This window comes from Mustela putorius, unplaced genomic scaffold (genome assembly GCF_011764305.1).
Source record: "Mustela putorius furo isolate JIRA1106 unplaced genomic scaffold, ASM1176430v1.1 tig00003836_pilon_pilon_pilon, whole genome shotgun sequence".
In the NCBI taxonomy this organism is placed as follows: Eukaryota; Metazoa; Chordata; class Mammalia; order Carnivora; family Mustelidae; genus Mustela; species Mustela putorius.
This window is the reverse complement of record NW_025421989.1, coordinates 16,124,671-16,148,073: the sequence shown is the minus strand read 5'-3', so window position 1 is coordinate 16,148,073 and position 23,403 is coordinate 16,124,671.

Below are 23,403 nucleotides of genomic sequence, written 5' to 3'. Positions count from 1 at the left end.
GTGATCAAGTCCCCTACTATTATTGTATTCCTCTGAATTATTTATGTTTGTTATTAACTGTTCTATGTATTTGGGTGCTCCCACACAGGGTGCACAAATATTTGCAACTCTTGTATCCTCTTGTGGGATTGTCCCATTTATTATTATATAGTGTCCTTCTTTTCCCTTGTTACAGTCTTTGTTTTAAAGTGCATTTTGTTCAATGGTATTGTTACCCTGCCTTTCTTTTGGCATCCATTTACATGATAGATGCTTCTCCAACCCCTCACTTTCATTCTGGAGGTGTCTTTTGGCCTGAAATAAACCTCTTGTAGGCAGCATATAGATAGGTCTTATTTTTTATCCACTCGGTCACTTTTGTCTTTTGAGTGAAACAATTAATCCATTTACATTTGAATTAATTATTGATAGGTATGTATTTATTCCCACTTTGTCTCCTTTTTTTAAGATGTTATTTATTTTTTGACACAGAGAGAGAGAGAAAGAGGGAGAAAGCAAGCACAAGGAGGGGGAACAGCAGGCAGGGGAGAAGCAGACTCCCCTCTGGGCAAGGACCCTGATGCGGGGCTCCATCCCTGGACCCTGGGATCATGACCAGAGCTGAAGGCAGACACTTTACCTACTGAGCCACCCAGGCACTCCCCTGCCCCCATTTTGTTACTTGTTTTGTGGTTGTTTCTATAGATTGTCTCTGATCCTTTATTTTTGCTTTTGTGTTTTTTACTTTTCATACTCTCCCTTATGGTCTTCCTTTCCAGGCCCCTTTAATATTTCTTCTGAGGCTGATTAAATGGCCATGAATTCTTTAACTTTTATTTGTCTGAGAAACTCTTTATCTTTCCTCCTATTCTGAATGAACAATAGCCATGCTGGACAGAATAATTTTGCCTGTAGATTCTTCCTTCTCAGCACTTTGAATATGTCATGCCATTCTCTTGTGGCCTGCAAAGTTTCTGCTGAAAAATCAGCTAATAGCCTTATGCGGGAGTGGGATTTCCCTTGTATGTGCCTATCTTATTTACCTTTGCTACTTTTGAAATTTTCTTTGTTGCTACTTTTTGCCATTTTAATTTTTATGTGACTTGGTGTGGATATCCTTGGGCTGAATTGGTCGAGGCGGCGGGGGGGGGTGGGGGTGGGGGGGGTGGGGGGGTTCTCTTTGCCTCCTGGATCTAGATATTTGTTTCTTTCCCCAGGTTAGAGAAATTTTGAGCTATTTCTTCAAATAAATTTTTCGGCCCTTTATCTCTCCTTCTTCTGAGATCCCTATAATGTGGATGTTAATATATTTGATGAAGTCACTGAGTTCCCTAAGACTATCCTAAATCTGCATACTTTTCTTTTCTCTCCTTTTCTCAGCTTGTTTACTTTCCATTACTCTGTCTTCCAGGTCATTAATTCATTCCTCTTCTTCATCTAGCATGCTATTTATTCCATCAAGTGTATTTTTTATTTCATTTATTGTGTTCTTGAACTCTGATTAGTTCTTTTTTTTATCTCTGTGTAAAAAGATTCCCTGGTGTCCTCCACTCTTTTATCCAGTCCAGTGAGTATCTTCATGATCATTACTTTAAATTCTCCATCAGACATATTACTTATATCTGTTTTGCTTTGGTCTCTTGCTGTGGTTTGGTCCTATTCCTTCATTCGGGAGATGTTTCTCTGTCTCTTCATTTTGTCTGACCTTGTATATCTGTTTCTCTGTGTTAGAAAAGTCGGCTACTTCTCTTGCTCTTAAGATTAATAGGCTTATGAAGAGGAGCTCCTGTAGTGCCCTGCATTACAGTGTCCCTTATTTCCCAGGATCTGTTGCTTCAGGGAGTGTCTTCTAGAGAGTGTGTTGCATGTGCTCTACTGTTGAGTCTTGGCCTCTTCTTCCTTTGGTCCAGTTGTTTGCAGAGTCTCTCTTTGCCTATTGCGGGCAGCAAGGTGTAGGGTGGTCAGCGTGTGAATGGAGACCTGCCCCCATAGCTTTTAGAACTGAGGTCTCACAAAATGCACAAGTCAGGAAGATGTGGTGTTGGCACGGTTTGCACCCCTTCTGGGGAAAGGGCCCAAAGAGCTGGGACTCAGGACAGCATGACGAAGAAGGGCAGATTCACCGAATCACAGGGGCAGGGCTTGGTATAAGCAAGTTAAGAAAGGAGTGTGGCTGCCCCACTGGTTCCCACAGGTGGCCTTTTCTTTCGCTGGAACAGAGAGGGAAATGGTGCCTGTCCGCTCCTTTGTTCCTGGAGGAGTCTTCTCATGATGCCTGTCTCTCCTGGCCAGGTTCTGGGATGAGCAAATCACTCTCCCTCCTGTCTGCCCCCTGGTGTTTTCCAAACTACTGGTTCAACACTGTATCTACATGGGCTGTTTTTCAGTTGTCTCTTAAGGGCATGGACTCTGCTTCCTAAGGCCTTCCAGGCTCTCCCAGAGCAGAGCTGACTGATTTTTAAAATTCCAGGGTTTTCATCCTCCTGGTTTTAAGAACTCATGGAATTCAGCCCCCTCACTTTGAAAGGCAAATATTATAGAGAATCATCCTCCTCATTCATGGGCTACCCAGTATGAAATTCTGTTTTCCACCTTTTCTACACCACAGTCTCCCACCCCACCATGGATAGCCATAGTCTGTTCTGCTCCCAGGCTCCATCTTCACCCTTCCTACCTTCTTCAGTGTGGCCTCTTCCCCGTCTTTAGTTGTGAAGTTTGTTCCGCCAGTTTGGGGACCATTCCTGGTTTATTTATGCTGGTATGAATGTTATCTAGTTGTATCTATGGGATGAGGCAAACTTAGGGTGATCCTACTCTGTCATCTTCCCTGTTACGTGGCAATTATACCTCAAAAAAACTAAGAGTTATGCTGCCAGAAGCTAAGGAACTACCAGAAGCTAGGAGAGAAGCCCTAGAACAAATCCCTCCCTAGCACTGTCACAGGAAGCATGGCTCTGCCAACACCTTGATCTTAGACTTGCAGTCTTCAGACAATAAATTCCTGTTGAAGCCACCCAGTTTGTGGTACATTGTTATAGCAGCCCTAGTAAATGAATACATATTTATAATTATTTTTGGCAGCCTCATTCCTGACAACCATGCAGTTAACTTAGTGGTATGACTAAATAAATGATAGGAATAGAACCAGGGGAGGCACTCAAACTGGAAACATTCTGTCACATGTCCACACAGGAATTATAGGGTTATATTTCTGGCAAATCATCACCTTCAAAAAGCTTACATCTCCTGTTTTGGTCAACCTCTATGCACAGTATTGACTACCCTATAGGTTTTCAATAAATCTGTATTGGCTACCTGCACAGCCATGCCCACAGCAATTGCAAAAAACTGAACAAGAAGCCAGGATAGGGACTGTGTAAGAATGACTCAAGCTACAAGTTGCTGTCAATTAAAAGTCTGAGTAAAGGTACAGCGAAATCATGTTCATATACTCCCTACCTTTTGGTGTTATTATATAATCATAGACTTTTAGACCATACTTCCAAAATATTTTGTTACAGTCCTACAAAAGCTTCAGGTGAACCCAGGTCCAAGCAATTTAACCACAATTATTCTGTGGTGAATTAAGCTCCTTGGAGATTTGTTTGTGATAAGTCAAAAGAATATAATTTTACAGCCATTTATGCCTACCTGCCAGAATTCATTCTTTTATGTGCTTTAATAATAAATTAAAATTATTTTAAAAGCTATTTGAGCTACCCATTTTTAAATGACAACTAGCTAACAATCCTCTCTAGAGACAGCATTCTCCAGGCTCCCATGAAAACATCTGTAAAGACAGAATATATATACACACTCAAGCCTTGCTTAGTTGTTTTCTCCCCTTTTTCCTAGCCTGCTTCCCTCACTTCCTTTCTATATAAATTGTATAAAGAACCATCCCTGTCACAGTTCAATAATTCCTGTTAAGAACAATCTACAGTGAGCATATATTATTTTAATGATACTTGCATTTCAAAAGTTAAGGTTTATCTTTTCAGAAAGGATAGAGCAGCAAATATGGAAGGCAAGAGGATAGACAGACACAAAAGTACCCCTGAAGTAATAATCATAAGTACTGGCTAGACCTAAACTGTCCTCTTTGTCTTATTAAAATTCAAAAATTCATGAATATCTAAAGGACTTGTATTAACAACTCGTGTTTAAATTTTAATTGAATTAACTGTGAAAAAACAGTTCATTCCCACCACCCCAAATAGTTGTTTTTAATAAATATCAATTCACTGATTGTTTTCACAATTCCAAAACATAAAAACTACATAAAGTTGTTGAAGATAACAGCAGCCCAGTAGGATGTGTTCGAGAAGCTGCTCCTCAGGTCTTCCCAGGTTGTTTTTCTGGCTTTTGCCAAAGTCACTAGGGAGATTCTCCTGTCATCTCAGCAGCAGCCAGGGTCTCGTAAGATTTTAATTTTAAAACACCTGTATGGAAAAGAATAAAATAAAATCCAGACACCTTAATTAGGTTTACATTTGCAAAACTCCCTTGTTAGTTTTCCATTTAAGAACTTTGTGAAAATATTTTTAGTCATGTACAAAATGAAAAGAACTAGGAGGGTAATTATAGCATGAAATTCCAGTTTGTCTCTAGGTTGAATACAAGGTGACTTGATCTAAAGCAATTCAAAAGAAGGTCATCCAGTTTTATGCAGGCTGTCTTTATCAGACATTCTGTCCTATATTTCTGTCATTCTATTTCCAAAAGATATTTTATAAAATAATCATAAAAGGGTGGTATCTAAGGAAACAATATTGCATCTGTTTTTAAAAATATAAGAATGAGCAAACTCATTTCAATTAGTTTGGAGAACAAATGCATTGAAATTATATTTGCTTAAGTTTGACTTTAGGGGGACACCTAGGTGGCTCAGTCAGTTAAGCATCTGCCTTTGGCTCAGGTCATGGTCCCAGGGTCCTGGGATCAACTCCCACATCAGGCTCCTTGCTCAGCAGAGAGTAAGCTTCTCCTTCTGCCTGCCATTCCCCCTGCTTGTGCTCTCTCTCTCCAACAAATAAATAAATAAAATCTTTTTTAAAAAGTTTGACTTTAGAACCATGTATATATATATTTTCTATAAAACAAAATTAAATTTAAAAGCAATTCTTTTAAAATTTTCAAAAGTAAAATGACATGAATGAACATAACTATGTACTGAATTGGTATTATAACTGAACAAAAAAAACTATTTCAAGTAAATTTAAGGCACAATAATCTGATTCTACATCCCTAGCTAGATAGCGCTTAATGCCCCCCCCAAAAAAACCTAGTTAAATTCAAATTTCAGATAAGCAACATATCATTTGTCGAATTTGTCCCAAATATTGGATCGAACATACATACACTAAAAATACTTATACTAATATAAATAATCATTATTTTTCTGAATTTCCAATGTAACCGGGCATCCTGTTTATTTATCTTGCAACCTACCAACATTGGGGGAAACTGGGTAAAGGATATGCAGGATTTCTCTGCACCACTTTTGCAACTCCTGTGAATCTATAAAGATTTCAATTTTTTTTAATTTAGAGGATAGATTTTGAGAAATAGTTAATTCATGAAATGGAAATCTACATCTCTCAAACTACCTATAGCTGAAAAAAATGATACCTAGAATATTTTTTTAAGAGTAAATACAAAGAGACACTAGTCCCAGGGTAAGACCTGACATGAAATTATTTAACATAAAGGTAAGATGAACTGTGGGCTTAAGAAGCTGTTATTTACAGGTGAATGTGCCACTGCTAGCTAACTGAGAAAGTAGGGAGAGAGAAAGAAGTCATTTCTCTGTCCATGGTGCTAAATTAACAATAAAGAAAACTTTATTTCAATCCAATACAAATATATCTTAGTTTAAATCACACCTTACATCATTGTGAAAAGCATGAATTGATCATTTTTTTCCTGTAGAAAATCCTACAGACCTAAATTGCATAAAAGCCAGTAACAGCAGAAAGTGAAAGTTGGGAATATAAAAAAAAATCTCTTCCAGAAAAACAAACACTGTTTCTTATCATTGATACAGTTTTTTCTTCAATTGAGGAATTGTTTTTATAGAATATCAAGCTGTTTACTCTGAGTCATTTTGACACCAACCTGAAGTAGAGAAGAAAAAATAGCAATGCCCTCCTTCCTAATCTCAGTCACATTTTCAATTTGTGAAAAAAAAAATGAAGAATTGACTTTCTTTTTCGAAGGTTTGGGGGAGGGAGATAAGGTAAGAAGGAGAGAGTACTATGAGAGTGGACAAAAATATCACAGCACCAGAACACATGGTGAGTGGGTAGAGTGGGAGAACACTACAGAAATGGATATGTATGACCTCACCCTGAGCATCCCTAAAATATCATGTAAAATTGGAAGGATTAACAGCTTATTCAACACTGTGTGTACAGATGCACAGAGCAGACCAAGAGCTCAGTAATCATTCCCTGCCTGTCAGATTCTTCATTGAAAACTGGTGCTTAAAATTTAAGATAGTTTTGCTCAGATAATTAAGAATATGTTTTTAAAGTATATGTTCCACCTAGCAATATGCCTTAAACAGGTTTCTCCTCTAGAAACCAGTGTAGCCAACTCCCCCACTGCATATATGGGTACTACTTTGCAGAAAACCAGCCGAGAGGGAAAGAGTCAACAGCTTTCATGGTAAACATCATGCAAAAATTTAAACCATAAAAGTTTATGGTAAATAACACACACCTCAGCTACAAAAACCTTATACTCAATTTGGAGAGAAGAGAAAACCATACAAAATTTAAAACTTCATTTAAGAAATTTGAGATTTGAGGGGCGCCTGGGTGGCCCAGTGGGTTGGGCCGCTGCCTTCGGCTTGGGCCTGCTTCCTCCTCTCTCTCTGCCTGCCTCTCTGCCTGCTTGTCACCTCTCTCTGTCGAGTAAATAAATAAAAATCTTAAAAAAAAAAAAGAAAAAGAAATTTGAGATTTGAAAGTTGACATCTTGGGGTGCCAGGGTGGCTCAGTGGGTTAAGCCGCTGCCTTCTGCTCAGGTCATGATCTCAGGGTTCTGGGATCGAGCCCCGCATCGGGCTCTCTGCTCAGTGCGGAGCCTGCTTCTCTCTCTGCCTCTCTACCTGCTTGTGATCTCTGTCTCTCTCTCTCTCTCTCTCTCTCTCTCTCCCTCTCTGTCAAATAAATAAATAAATAAAATCTTAAAAAAAAAAAGAAAGTTGACATCTTCATGAACATTTGGTCTATACTTTCAAATGTACATAGCAATTCTACATGCTGTATTTGATCTGCACAGTAGCCCTGTGAGGTAAGGGATTTTTTTAACCCTTGAAACCTATGGGAATTCAGCTCTGGAGAAGAAACCAACACATTCTTAAACAATTCTTCGAACTGGTGTTAAATGATTTGATCTGCTGACTTACAGGGGCATGGAAAGTAATTGACTTCTTTGGGAGCATATTCATATACCCAAAATTAAATTGCCAAATCTGTGATTATATATATTAGATGCTCAATAAATGCCACTGGAGACAAGTTGCATCCATGCATTAACAAATGTTACCTTTAAGGAAACTGTGAGAATAGCATATCCTTCCCTGTGATACCTACTGCACTAGCCCAGTGCTTGAAACAGTTAGGAATTCAGTGTACAGAATTAAACCAAACTGGTAGGAGACTGACCCTACTAATAGTGTTTACTATATGCCAGATAAAGTTCTAAGTACTCTGCATTTCTTGCTCCATCCAAATCTCATGACAGTTTTATGAGGCATGGGCTATGGTTATGCCCCTTTTTCAGGAAAAGCAAAGTAACCTCAGGGAGGCTAAGTAATCTGTCCAAAGTAACACAAGTGTTAAGAGCTTAGGGTCTTTTCATTATTCACCCAGTAGACCATAAAGCTAATAGTCACTTCAGAAATTTGGAGACAGAGATTGCCTCAAGCTCAGATGGTCAGAAAAAAATAGAAAACAGGTCATCAAAGTACCTGTCAAACTTGATAAAGTGAGAAGAGGACACTCCAAGAGAGTGAGTGAGGCAGGAGGAAAAATCACACAATGAATATGTATTAGAGTCAGTAACATCAGCAACTGTAACAAACAGACCCCAAAAGCTTAATGACTTATTAAGTTGATTTCTTGCTCATGTGAAGTCCAAAGAGTGCATTTTTAGGAATAAGATTTCCTTCCACATTGTCTTCAGAAACCCAGACTCCTTTCATCTCGTGGGTATACCAGCTCCAAAATCTTGGCAGGTACTGTTGGATCCTGAGCACCTTTCTAGAATGCAAGGAAAAAGAGAACATAGAGAAGCATTCTAGAAGTTTTTAGAGGTCAAGCCTGGAAGTTGCTCATTTGACTTCTATTTTTTTTAAGTTTTTATTTAAATTCTAATTAGGTAACAGACAATGTAATATTAGTTTCAGGTCTATAATTTGGTGCTTCAACATTTCCATACAACACCCACTCCTCATAAGTGCCCTCCTTAATCCCCATCATCTATTTAACCCATCCCTGCCCCCTCCCCTCTGGTAACCATCAGTTTGTTCTCTAGGGTTGAGAGTCTGTTTCTTGGTCTGCCTCTCTTTTTTACCCCTTTGATAATTTGCTTTATTTCCTAAATTCCACATATAAGTGAAATCATATGGTATTTGCCTTTCTATGACTGACTTATTTTGCCTAGGATAATACTCTCTAGTTCCATCCATGCAAATGGCAAGATTTCATTCTTTTTTATGGCTGAGTAATATTCCAGTGTGTGTGTGTGTGTGTGTGTGTGTGTGTTTGTGTGTGTGTGTGTGTGTGTGTGTGTGTGTGTGTGTCCCACATCTTCTTTATCCATTCATCACTTCTATTCTTGTTCCGCTGGCCTAAATTCAATGCCATGGCCACATACAGCTGCAAGGGAGACTTAGGAGAAGTATTCCTGGGAAGATGAGAAGGCGTAGCAATCTCAACTACATTATGCAAACTGGACTTTACTCCATGTCCCACAGAATGCTCTATTCACTTCTTACAGACTGATCTAGTCTTAGATGTCATTTATCACTGACCATAATAATAAGAGTTAACTGAAAGGAAACCAGTCGAACATAATACTCACTCTAGAGTTAGCAACCACCTACAATCTGTTCCATGAATATCTACCTTCTTCCAGAACTGTGTTCTCATTTGGGGAAAATGTGACAATTTTAGCAATATAATGGACATACAAAAATTACCTAGCCAAAGTAACTATGCACAACACCCAAGAGGAAAAAAAGGCAGGAAAAGAAAAGGTAATGGACACATGGGATATAACTACAAACAAGAGAATATCACTTAGGTTTATGAAAGGAGAGGAGAATGGAAGAACTAAAAAGGCAATATGCTAGATGTGTATGGAGCACATATGGAGTGAACATGCAAACAAATATTTCATTCAAGGGAGAAATGGGAAAAATTAGGAAAGAAGAGAGACAAGGGTTAAAGACAAGATTCTCCTGTCACCCTAAAAACAAAGTCAAGAGACCACCTAATACAAATATACTAATAAAGACACTTGAATTAGTGTTTTATGAAAAATACTGCTCAAATGGAGAATGCAAATTCTTCCATTCCTCCATACTGTTGCCCATCCCCAGGATTGCTCTGAGGCAATCCAACAAACTTCAAATAGATAATGACACTAAGGCTACAAAAGCCAAAACTGGTGTCTATATCTGTTTACCTCATTTCTTCCTTTCCCATTCACTGTTTCACAAAGTGGTTTCTTTCCCCACCACATCACTGGAACCACTCCAGCCAAATTCAACAACCGGCTCCATCTTACCAGAGCCAATGGTCCCCTCTCTGTCCTCAAATCTAATGTCCTCCCAGCTGCACTGAACACAGTTGATCACTCCCTCCTTTTTTAATAATTTTTTTGTGGTTTCAGCGACCGAACTGGTTCCTCCTTCACCAACTAATCTCTGGAAGTTTATAAGCCCCAGAATCCTCTTCTCTGTCTTACATCAGTGGGCTCATTCGGTCCAATAGCTTTAAATATCATTGATATTTTAATACTCCTGAAGTGTATCTCCTGCTAACATTCCAATATCCCCTTGGAAATCAGATAGGCTGCTCTAAAAGGTCCTCTAAATTACTGACTTAGACCAAAAATCCCTAAGATTCTCCCTCTACAAAATCCCTTTCTCCATCTGTCTTTCTCATTTTGGTAGATGGCACCATCAGTCATGCCAAACCTTAGGATCACCTAAGTTTCTTTTCTCTCCTTCAAACCCCCCAGCCAATCTGACAACTTCTCCTTCCAACCCTACCTCTAAAACATCCCAAATCTCTCCATCAACATTGTTCCCCATGGTCCATGCCATCATCACCTCTCATGATGAACATTTCCTAAAAGATCTCCCTTCTAACATTCTGGGCCTCTTCTAAAAATTCAGAAGTCAGAGTAATCTTTAAACCATAAATCAAACAATGTATTGCTATCATTAAAAACCCTCTCATGATTTCCCATTGTTCTTAAACTCTAAAGTCCTAAGTATCACTGAAAAGTATCTACCTCCGTAAACTCATTTAATGAAACCCTGCCCCACTTTGCCATGTTCCTGTCACACTAGACTTCTTGTATTCCTCAACCACACCAAGTCCCCACCTCTTCTAAACTAGCTTTTATTACATTCTGCCTTGGTATCCTGTTTATTTCATTCTTAGTACTTATGGCAAACTTAATTATCTAATTTACATATTAGTTTCCTTATTTATTATTTGTCTCTTTCTCTAAACCATAAGATTCAAAAGGCAGAAGCTATATCTTGGTTGTTCATTGCTCTATCTTTAATGTCTAGCACCAATAGCTTACAGAAATGGTCCTCGCTTAAAAAAAAATCGTTAAATGAATGAATTAAAGGAAGAAATGTGTCTCCTTTGCCACCTGAATCTTCCACCAGTACCATCTTCTGACCAAGGTTTGAAATCTGCTGAGATGTGATCAGGGAAAATAGCACAATAGAATTCTAAGTCGCTGTTATGCAGTGGTGATGCAAATAAAAGTTTAAATACAGCTGTTTTGGGGTGGGGAGGGGGTATGGGAGGGGAAGTGGAAGGAAGCAGAAAATTGTTGTTATGTGCCTCTGGGGCTCAGGGAAGCCAGAGGGGGTGAGGCATGGAAATCACAAAGTAAAAGTTTCAGAACCACCACTCTTGGCTTTCACTTTCCAGCCCACAATAACTACCAAAGTACAGTCATTCTATTTCCAGGTTTCTATTTCTAAGCTGTAAGAATAGAGCAAATTTTAGAGTATTACAGACTTTCACGGGGGAAAAAAAAAAGATTACCTAAAAATATTTTCACCTTTGCCAAGAACTGCTTCCAAACACAAACCTTAGCTTGTCACACCTGCCCCATTTCCCCCTTTTTCCTTCCTTGCTACTACCTATTCCCCTCACCATGCCAGATACATCTGCTACCATTAAGAATTAGCTAACATGTCCCAAGTAATTTGAGCTTTTCAAATGGAAAGCGTTCCAGAAATAAAAATAAGGTGTTAAATAGTTACAAGTCGTTTCTACCAGAATTATTGTTGAGACTTTCCATTTTTCTATTTTTAAGTCTTCACCCTTATGTTTTACCGAAGATAATGCCAAAGCATGTGATATTTCACCATATGATTAGTTCTCAAATAAGGGACACAAAGCTAGTATTAGCTGAAGCCACATTTCCTATTTTCTCTTTAAAATATGCACCAGCCTAAAAGAATAAAAATTTACCCTCTGGAATTTGAGAAACAAGAGAGGATCACAGGGGAAGGGAGGGGAAAATGAAACAAGATGAAACCAGAGAAGGAGACAAACCATAAGAGACTCTTAACAAACTGAGGGCTGCTGGAGGGGAGAGGGTGGGAAGGTTGGGGTGACTGGGTGGTGGGCATTGGGGAGGGTCTGTGCTATGGTGCGCGCTGTGAATTGTGTAAGACTGATGATCCACAGACCTGTACCCCTGAAACAAATAATGCATTATAGGTTTTTTTTTTTTTTTAATTTCCCTTTGTCCAAAGTCTGACAAGTTGGATTCGAGCTCTCTTCACTGTACAGGTTTCAGATATTAGATTTAAGTTTTCTTTAATACCAGATTTATTATTTTTTTTAATATTTTATTTATTTATTTGACAGAGAGAGATCACAAGTAGGCAGAGAGGCAGGCAGAGAGAGAGAGACAGAGAGACAGAAGCAGGCTCCCTGCTAAGCAGAGAGCCTGATGTGGGACTCGATCCCAGGACCCTGAGATCATGACCTGAGCCGAAGGCAGAGGCTTAGCCCACTGAGCCACCCAGGTGCCCAATACCAGATTTATTTTTTAGAGAAGTTTTAGGTTTACATAGAAAGTGAAGAGCAAATAGTACGGAGTTCCCAAGTACCTCTTCCTTCTACCCCAACATGGCCCGCCTCCCTCTTTCCCCTATTGTTAACATGTTGCATGAGCAAGGTATATTGGTTAAAGTTAAAATTGATCAAACCAAGTTGACACACTATAAATTTTCATTCAGCTGACATTTATGAAGTACCTACTATGTGCCAGGTAGAGTGGTAAATGCTTGCACACTCATTATTTAATCTTCATAACCATCATCCCAGTGAGAGATTGTCCCATTTTAGAGATGGAAAGTTTGTGAATTAGACTTTAACTTGACCATGTTTGTAAGGGCCGTGGCCAGCGACAGAGAGACAAATAAATAAAAATAAAGACCATGACAGTTGTCGTGTGCTTATAATATGTGGCAGGCAGAATAATGACCCCCCTAAAATGCCCACATCTTAATCCCTGGAACCTCTGAATGTGTTGCCTGAATGGTAAAAGAGACTTTCCAGATGTGACTGATTAAAGAATATTCTAGACTATCCAAGTGAGTCCAGTATAACCCTAAGGGCCCTCATCTAAAAGAGAGGCAGGGAAGACCATCTGAGTAAGAGATGTGATGATGGGAGGAAAGATCGCTGTGATATAATGGCCAAAAGGGGGCCACAGCCAAAGAAAGAAGGAAACCTCTAGAATCTGAAAAAGGCAAGGAAACAGATTCTCCCCTAGAGCTTCCAGAAAGAATGCAACCCTGCCAACAACTTAATATTATTCACTGAGACCCATTCTAGACTTCTGACATCCAGAACTGTGTGTCTGAAGCCGCCAAGTCTGTAGTAAGTTTTTATAGCAGCAATACAGAGCTGGTATATTGTATACCCTTTAAACATCTACAAGTGCTGTTATGTTTAAGTATGGTATGTGTCATGTTTGCTTCCACATCTTCAGCATCTGTCACAGTGCCTGTTGTTTGTAGTGGTTATTAATGATAATTTAAATCCCACAGAAAGCATAACAGTAATTCAAACCATACCTGACATCATTCATTTTCATGACAAAAAAAGGAATTGAACTATTATTACTCGAATCAATTAAGCTGTTTTCTTTAATCACCTATGTAAGTACTTCTACCACTTTTTCCAAAACTGGAGATTCGTAACATCTTTTATTTTTCAAAAGTCAGATGATTTAGCTGGGATTAGAAACTGATAGATTCCAAGATGTTAGCAGGCCTTTCTCAAATCTCTTCCAGTTCCGTCCTTCGGTTAAGCTAACTCATCAGAAAACCTAGGTGTTTAGCCTACTTTCCCCTCACTCGAGAACGGTCTTTACCAAACAGTATTTTAACACTAAACATTGGCTTTCACTGAGGGCCAAGAAGAGAGAACTCCAGAAATCCTAGTACTTTTTCTGGTAAAGCACTTAAACAAATGTTTCCAATGTTACTAAAAACCCCTAACACAAAGAATTCAGTCAACAGTCTCTCTAGGGTGTCCTCATAAAGATGTTGTTGGTTTCTCTAGAGAAGCTGCGTCGATTATAACCGGAGAAAATGCAAGTTACAAAGACTGTTCAGTTTCTCTCAATCTTTCCCCCCTAGCTGCCAAGTAGGTAGAATCTGTGGCTTCTTAGAGTTAGGAGCTCTGGCTTGAGTTTTTTTCCATTTGAAAATTATTTTTATTTTGTGGTCCTTGGTTTATAATATCACCTGCCCTGCCTTAAAGCAGTTTTGAAAGTTGGAAGAATGAACATGAATCCACAAATAATATGTTGAGCCACATTCTACCTTTAGTATTTATTACTGTCCTGATGAACATAAGTGTTTCAGGAGACATGCTTGCCAAATGCTGTGCAACGATCAACTAGCAAACCCCTACACACCTGCAGAGGGGACCATTTGCTGTTCAAAATCCTGGGGTTAAGCACAGAGAAGATGACTTCTACACAGTACAAAAGACTTTTTCAGGTAACACTCAACCCAGAAGATATCCATTTTCTGCTGCAAAGCAGGACAGGTTGAAAAATATTTGGGAAGAACCATGGAGATCTAATAAGAACAAATGCTTGAAACAAAATCATGGATTCTGTCCCTTAAAGTTTGGACTTTGAGCAATTCATCCAGGAGCTGAGAGATCTCCAGAGTTTTAACATCAGGTCGGGTAGGAGGCACTGACCAGTCTGTAATGTCATTACATGACAGACAGTGAGGGATAGTAATTAGCCAGTTGTATAAAAGGAGGCAACCAAACACACAGAAACCGGAGACATTTCAAGTGGCCATTCATACAGGAACCAGGCAGGAACCTCAGCCGCAAATCAGACTTTCAGTCACCCTTGTTCTTGTAGCCCCAACTCATTTTGGCCCAAGAAACGTTTCTCTGATGCCTCTTTGGTGCTAAATACTGCCGTAGGCACCTGGAAATAAAAAAGATGAATGATACATGGTCTGGGCCCACAACAGTCCTGCATTCTAGCAAAGCAAACAGACATAGGAACAAATAATTATAAGGTTGCATGAGAGTTACAGTTAAAATAGTGTGTATGAAATAAGAGGCCAAACACAAAGAGAGTCTGAGGATGGAGATAAAATAGAACTCAGGTTATGAAGGAAAGAGACTGTTTTTGAGGTGGGAGGGATGGCGCAGGGGGCAGGGACAGAAGAGAACAGCAGGCAGAGGGCAAAATATAGGAAACTCATGGAAGCATAAAACAGGTTCAGGGAGAAAAAGCGAAAATAAAGGAAGGAGTGGGGAGTAGGCAGAGATTAGGATATAATAAAGGTTTCTGGGGAGAGACAAGGTACAATCAGGCTTCTACTCTTTAAAGTTTCCTCTGGAGCAATAGCTGACTAGATTGTTTTGCACCAACAATCCCGCTGAAAACAATTAGAAAAGCTTGGCAGGTGGGCAGTGGGGAATGATTTGAAAAACAAACGAACAAACAAACCTAAGCTTGAACGAGTCAAAAGGACTACTAAGGCAGCGAGGATCTGCGGAGTCAGGATCCAGAAGATGGTGGAAGCCAAGAGACTTGAGAAGGGCATTTGGGAATATGTTCCCCTCTACCCCAGGCGATTGTCAATTACAGTCCTGAAAGCAGCAACCGAGAGGCTGAAAAGCCAAGCATACCAGAGCGTAAGGGGGCAGAATTTGGCCCAGAAAAAGGGGCCCAGCAAATATCTCAACTGCCAGTCAGGACCACAAAGGGCTACACCGTAGGAGGAAGGATGAACTGGAAATAAAACAGCGCTCGAAAAGATTAAAACACGGCTTTAAGTCACTTGGATTCCTAACTGGGAAAAGGTGATCATCCTCAAACCTAGTTACCTAACAAATGTGAAAATAAGTCCTTTCTGGAGCGAGTTTGTATGATGTACAGCATCAAAACATCCAGAACATTTTTAGTGCAGATATGTGGCTCTCTGTCAGAAATAATCAGACAGGGGTGTCTAGGTGGCTCTGTCCGTTGCGTGTCTGCCTTTGGCTCAGGTCATGATCCCAGGGTCCTGGGATCGAGCCCCGTGTTGGGTTCTCTCCTTGGCAGGGAGTCTGCTTCTCCCTCTCCCTCTGTAATCCCTCTCACTCTTGTTCTCTCTCAAATAAATAAAGAAAATCATTAAAAAAAGAAAATTTGAAAAAAAATCAGACATTTAAGGAGATAAGATACAATTAATTGAAAATCGTGATTTTTAACAAAGACAGAAAAAGACCCACAGGGAATCCAGAGTTCTAAGACACAGATTTTGAAATGATCCAGATAACATGTTTAAGAAGTCAAATTACAAATGGAAAATTTGGGCAGAAAACTGGAAACTAGAGAAAAGAAACTATATACTACACTCTGCATAAATTGGACTACATTACAATGAAGAGCTTGTGTGGCATTAAAAAAGAGAAGAGAAATCCCACATAACAGGGGAAAATATTTTCAACATGTATAAGTGGGAAGGATTTATACCCAGAGTATATTGTTAAAGGAAGAAGAAACTCCAAGGAAGGGTGGAGGGGAGAAAGAAAGAAAGAGAAATAGAGAAAAATGATCCAATGAAAAATGGGCCAAAAGATTTAAATTAGCATTTCTAAGAAGTAGATATTCAAGTAGGCAATAAACATAAAAATGTACTCAGTTGTACTGGTCACCAGGAAAATACAAGTTAAAACCCCAGTGGGATATAGCTACATACCTAATAAAAGGGCTGAAGTTTAAAAGACTAACAACATCAAGTATTGGCAAAAATGTGAGTAACTGAAACTCTCATACATTACTGGCAAAAATATCAATTGGAACAGTGACTTTGGGAAACTATTTGGTATCTACTGTTGCTAAATATATGTATTCCTATAACCCAGAGCTCTCACCTTTAGGTATATAACCAACGGAAGTGTGCATGTATGTGCATCAAAAGACATCTCAAGAATAGTTATAATAGCACTGTTCTGTTTTTTAATCACCAAAAACTGGAAATAACCCAAATATTCATCAACATTAGAAGGATAAACTGTACCGTGCTCATACAGTGGAATCCAATACAGTAATAGGAAATTAGTGAACTACATCTACCCAAGTGACATAGATAAATCTCACAAACATAATGTCTAATGAAAGAAACCCGAGAGAAAAGAAGAGTCTGTATTGTTTGGTCCCATTTATTTGAAGTTCAGAAACGGGCAAAACGAATCCAAGGTTTAAAAATTTGGTTGGGATACTGGCCACCTTGACAAGAGGACAAAGTGAACGGGGGGCAGGGGGTGTCATGTGGGGGACCATTTTATGGTGTTAGTAAAGCCTATTTCATGATCTACTGGGTGATTACTCATGGATCTATTTACTCTGAAAATTCATCAAGCTATGTGCTTATGACTTTTGCACTTTTAAAAATGTTCTATTTTCATTAAAAATTAATTCTGAAAAACTACATTTAAAAGCACAGTAGCAATAAGATTAAAATAATCAACAAGTTTAGAAAATTCTCAGAATTTAGAAAAGTAGATGTGTCAATATTAGCAGTTAATGCATAAATAAATCACCACTTTTATGCATTTTTGCTTTCTTTTCTTTATTGATTTATGAATTTAATTTCACTTCAAGTACTAAAGCAATTTAAAGATAGCTTAGTGTTCTCAAATTTGTACTCAGGATGTTGAGCATGAGGGCATATTAAAAACCCACAAACAGTAGATCTGTCTAAACTTGTTGGAGTTCTGAGTTTAAAGCAATTTTCTCAGAAGCCCAACTTAAAATATTTAAGATAGCTATTCCAACAACCCTGGGTTTGAAATTTAGATTAGGAGTGGTGAAGCACAAAATTAAAAAGTAAATAATAAATCTTTCAGACTTATGATTCAAAATAATTGAGTGAACACAGACATTTACCTCTCCTTACAAAAACCATTGACGAAAATGTGTAAAAATAATCATTCCACAGTCTATTGGGAGTCTGTGATCAGTGTCAGCAACAGACCAGAAAAGAAAGAAATATCTGGTAGCTGTAAATTCAATCGTATCAGCCTAACAGTGACACCCAAAAGAGCTGAGAAGTGAAGGAAATCCTACCCTTTCACAATACAGGCAAAAGCAAGGACATTTCAAAGAGACTTTTTCCCAGCAAAAGCTCAGCATTGCAACGTCATTGAGGCTGAGAGAAGATGGCAGTGGGCGTTCAGCAAAGCACGCTGGGTGGCAGAAGATTGAGTTAATTATCCTCTTTGTGACATGTTGTCTTCATTGGTCCATGCAGGGTCTTGCTCTTGTTGTATTTTATTGATTGATTCTTTCAGTCCCGTCCCTCATTCTCATTTACATGCCCTCAGTGTTTTTCCTCACTCAGCGCTATGTTTTTAAGTTATCCTTGTGCCTGTGTACAACTGGTCAGATGCTTCTGATTACTGCCCGGGGGTTCCATGAGCTGCACCTTTGACGTGTGATTAAGGGCTTTCCAGTGGTGCGCATCTGGATGACGCCTGACTCCCCACTCCCACAAATAACGCTGTGATGAGCACGTCTCAATGCAACCACCTTACAGACCTCTACGAGAACTCTCTGGGACATGAAACCAAAAAAGTGGAACTTCTGGTTGTAAGGTATACAGATTTCTAATTTGGTTAAGAGCTGCCGTATTTCTCCCTAGAAGAGCTGCGGCAATCTATACCCCGTTCTCCCTCCAGCGATGTATAATGGTTCTTATTTTCCCATAGGCTGTTACCCACTCGTCTGATGTTTGCCAAACTGATAGGTGCAAAATGATAGTTCTTGTTTTAATATGCATTTCTCTAATTACTAATTACCAATGATTTAGAGCATATGTTCATATCCCTTATATTCATTTGCTTTCTTCTGTGAATTGCTGGTTCTCCACCCACCCACCCCCCAATTTTTTTTTTGTTTCTACTCAAGTATCATTTTCTTATTTGCAGGAGTTACTTGTAGTTTGACACTGCAAATATTTTCTCCCGGTTTGTCATCTGACTGTTTACTTTGTCCACATTTTCTTCATTGGACAGAAATCCTTAACTTTTATAAAATCAAATTTCTCCCTTTTCTCCCCCTCTGCTTTTGTTTTTGATTTGGAGATTTATTTAAGAAGTCCCATTCCCTGTGGACACAAAATCTCCAACATTATCGTAGTTTAATTTTATAGCTTTATCTTTCACCTTTAGTTGTTTTATGCACCTGCAGTCCACTTTTGAACTTGGTACTATGTAGGGTTCTCTTTTTCTCCATACAGTGAGCTTGTTTTCCCATTGATTTCTGGGGCCACTTTGATCATGTATTAAATTCCCTTATACACAATGTCTGTCCCTGAATTCTCTATTCCATTCCATTGATTTGTTCTTACACCAGTATCACATATATTTTCCTTGAGATGACTTTGTAATCTGCCTTATTATCTAAATGGGTAACTCTCCTCTTTGTTTCTCCTTTTCAAAATTTAGATATTTACAGAAATTTCTTCCTTATTGATTTTAGAGTAAAATTATTGAGTATCTCAAAAAATCCAAATTGTATATACGGACCATATCTTTATCCATTCATCTGTTGAAGGCCATCTTGGCTCTTTCCATAGTTTGGCGATTGTGGACATTGCTGCTATGAACATTGGGATACATAATGCCTTTCTTTTCCCTACATCTGGATCTTTAGGGTAAATACCCAGTAGTACAATTCCCAGGTCATAGGTTAGTTCTATTTTCAACTTTTTGAGGAACCTCCACACTGTTTTCCAAAGTGGCTAGACCAACCTGCATTCCCACCAACAGTGCAAGAGGGTTCCCCTTTCTCCACATCCTCTCCAACATGTGTTGTTTCTTGTCTTCTTTTTTTGCCATTCTAACTGGTGTAAGGTAGCAGAGGAAGTCAATCATCATATGGTTTCACTTATTTGTGAAACGTAAGGAATAGCATGGAGGACATTATAAGAATGAAGGGGAAAATGAAGGGTGGGAATCGGAGGGGAAGATGAACCATGAGAGACTGTGGACTCTGAGAAGCAAATTGAGGGTTTCAGAGAGGAGGGGCCTGGGGAGGATGGGTGAGCCAGGTGATGGGTATTAAGTGGGGCAAGAATTGCATGGAGCAGTGGGTGTTATAGGTAAAAAAATCTTGGAACACTGCATCAAAAACTAATGACATACTGTATGGTGACTAACATAATAAAAATAAAATAATCAAAAAGAAATCCAAATTGATTTTGGATTTGGGTTACATTTTGTAATTATTTTAAACAATTGTCTCACATCAATTAAATGATTGATTTAAACTAACTTAGAGGTAATGACATTTTAATAAAATTTAGTCATCTATTTTAAGAGCACGGAATGTTTCTCTGTTTATTATGATCTTTTCTGTCCTTTAATAGAGCTTAAACTTTTTTCCCATATAGGTGTTGTATAACTTTGGTTATTTTAATTCCTGGATACACTGGAGCAGGGGTCATCAAATTTGTAAAGGACCAGATAGCAAATACTTTAGGCTTTGTGGGCCATATAGCTTTGTTGAAAACCACACAACCCTCCCACTGTTGCATGAAAGCAGCCATAGAGAATATTTAATGTGTGTGTCTCTGTTCCAATAAAATTTTATTTATAAAAACAGGTGGTTGGCTGGAGTAGCCCATAAGCCATAGTTTAGAGGTGTTTCCTGGGTTCTTGTTTTGTTGTGTTGTGCATTTTTGGTATTTTGTTTTTGAGTGTGTTTTGGTTTTGCTGTTCTAAGTGGTATCTTTTTATGAAAGTTATTTTGAGACAGTTACTGCTACTGTAGAGAAACACTATTGATTTCACTATTGACCTTGTGTTTAGCAAGCTTGTTTCCTGATTCTATTGGATTTTCTAGGTAGATGTTTCTATCATCTGCAGATACTGGTAGTTTTATGGCTTACCTTCCAATTTTGATAAACTGATTTTTTTCTTTCTTACAACTTTGTAGGTCCAAAGTTGTTGGATGGAGGCATCTTTGCCTTGTTCTTGATTTTTAAGGTTTCTCCAAGATTTCTCAATTAAATATAGTATGTGCTTTAGGGATTTGGCATATAACCTTTCCCATAATAGGGAAAATTCTTTTTTATTCCTGGTTCGTGGGGACTTGTAAAAGATTTCTGAATTATCAAATGCATTTTCTGCATCAGTTGAGAAAAGAGTATTATTTTCCTCCATTAGAATTTTGGCATCAACATTCATAAGCGAGCCTGTAAACAATTTTATTTTCCTCTGTTTCCCATGTCCAGTTTGGGGAACCAGGGTTCATTGGCCTCATAATATAAAATGGACATGTTTTTTACCTTCCAGAACAACTTATCTAAATAAAAATGAACTATTCCTTTAAGACTTTGGTAGAAATTACCTATAAAAACATATAGTCCTGGAAAGGTATAGGGAGTTTTAATTGCCATAAGATTTTTTAATTTTTTTAAGATTTTATTTATTTGTTTAACAGAGATCACAGGTAGACAGAGAAGCAGGCAGAGAGAGGGAGAAGCAGGCTCCCTGCCAAGCAAAGAACCCAATGCGGTGCTCCATCCCAGGACCCTGAGATCATGACCTGAGCAGAAGGCAGCGGCTTAACCTCACTGAGCCACCCAGGTGCCCCTGCCATAAGGTTTTTTAATGTTTCCTGTTCTTTTTCACCAATCTCTTAGGTGAATTTTAGCATTTTAAAAATTTTTTTCAGAAAATAATCTAGTCATTTAGGTTTAAAAAAAAAAAAAAGGTTTTCAAATTTAATTACTAAGAGTTATTCATTATGCTCTTTCATTTTTAGCCTCTATTTTATCCATAGTTCTAAACCTTCTTGACTTAACAGTGTAGCTCATTTCACTTCAACATTTCTTGTTTCTTGATAAATGCTTTGAAAGCTATAAATTTCCCTCTAAGTAAGGACATTGCTCTGTGTCCCACAAAATTTGACAAGTAGTGTTTTCATTGTACTTCATTTGAATTTCATTTCAATCCTTTACTTATTAACCAAGGGGGTTTTAGTATGCTATTCAGTTTCTAGTCTCACAGGAATTTTAAGCAATTATTTTATTTTATATTCTCATTTTATTATATTATTGTAGGTGAACATAGGTTTTTAATATTGATACTTTGAAATTTATTGAAGCTTCCTTTGTGGCCTACTACAATGTCAGTTTTTTAAAATGTGCTCAAAAAGAATGTGTCGGGGCGCCTGGGTGGCTCAGTGGGTTAAGCCGCTGCTTCAGCTCAGGTCATGGTCTCAGGGTCCTGGGATCGAGCCCCGCATCGGGCTCTCTGCTCAACAGGGAGCCTGCTTCCCTCTCTCTCTCTCTGCTTGCCTCTCCATCTACTTGTGATTTCTCTCTGTCAAATAAATAAATAAAATCTTTTAAAAAAATGTTTAAAAAAAAAAGAATGTGTCAAGTTGAATTTAATTACTATCTAATGGCTGAAGATTATTAGTTTGTATATTTAGACCTCCCATGTCTCAGGTTGTTTTTATTGCTTGGTCTATAAATTTTAGAAAGGGGTGTACTTAAACACCATAATGTTATGAGTAGTTTGTTCTTAGATACAAATATATTAGCTATGTTCTTAGATACAAATATATTCATGATTCCTTTTTCCTTCTGATTTTGTTTTAATTTTTCCATCTATACAAAGACTTTTTATCCCCTAGACTTTTTGCTTAATTCTGTTTTATAAATATTGAGAATGGTTTCCCAGATTCTGTTGGCTCACAGCTACTTGATATGTCTTTCCATTTTTAAAATTTTCAGTCTTTCTGTACCCTTTTGTTTTATTTTTTTTTTAGGTAGGTCCTATATTGTTTAATCTTATTTTTAAATTCAATTTAATGTTCTCTGGGGTTTTTTAATTGAAGTATAGTTGACACTCAATGTTACATTAGTTTCAGGTGTACAACAGAGTGATTAAACAAATCCCTACATGTCTCAGCACTCACTATGGTAAGTGTAGTCACCATCTGTCAATACAATGTTATTACAATATTATTGACTACAGTTTTCATCTCTGTGACTTATTTATTTTGTAACTGAAAGTTTATAACTCTTAATCCCCTTTATCTATTTTTCCCATCCCCTACCCCCTCCCCTCTGGCAACCACCAATTTGTTCTCTGGATTTATGAGTCTGTTTCTGATTTGTTTTGTTTTAGATTCCACATATAAGTGAAATCAGAGGAAGTTGTCTTTCTTTGCCTGGCTTATTTCACTTAGCATAATATCCTCCAGCTCCATCCACGTTTTGCAAATGGCAAGATCTCATTCATTCTGGAAAAAAATGAAAATGCTGTTTTGAAAAAAACAATGTTCTTTAGTTTTTAATAGTGACTGTAGAACATTTACATTGATTACAATTACTCTTGTATTAAGACTTACTTCTGATATCATATCTTATGTCATCCCCCTAGGACCTTTCTTTCCTTTTCCCCATTTTTTCCTTCCTAGTTACCAACGATAGGTCAAGTTTTCTTCTGGAGGAGGGACTAATGTAGCTATTACACATCCCTTAATTAATTATTTAGCCAAACAGGTCTTTAAGTGGGTATAAAAGTTAGCTTCAGAGAGGTTTTGGTCATTGACAAGGTGAACAGCTAACAGGCTGCTGGCCCCATGCCCTGAGAG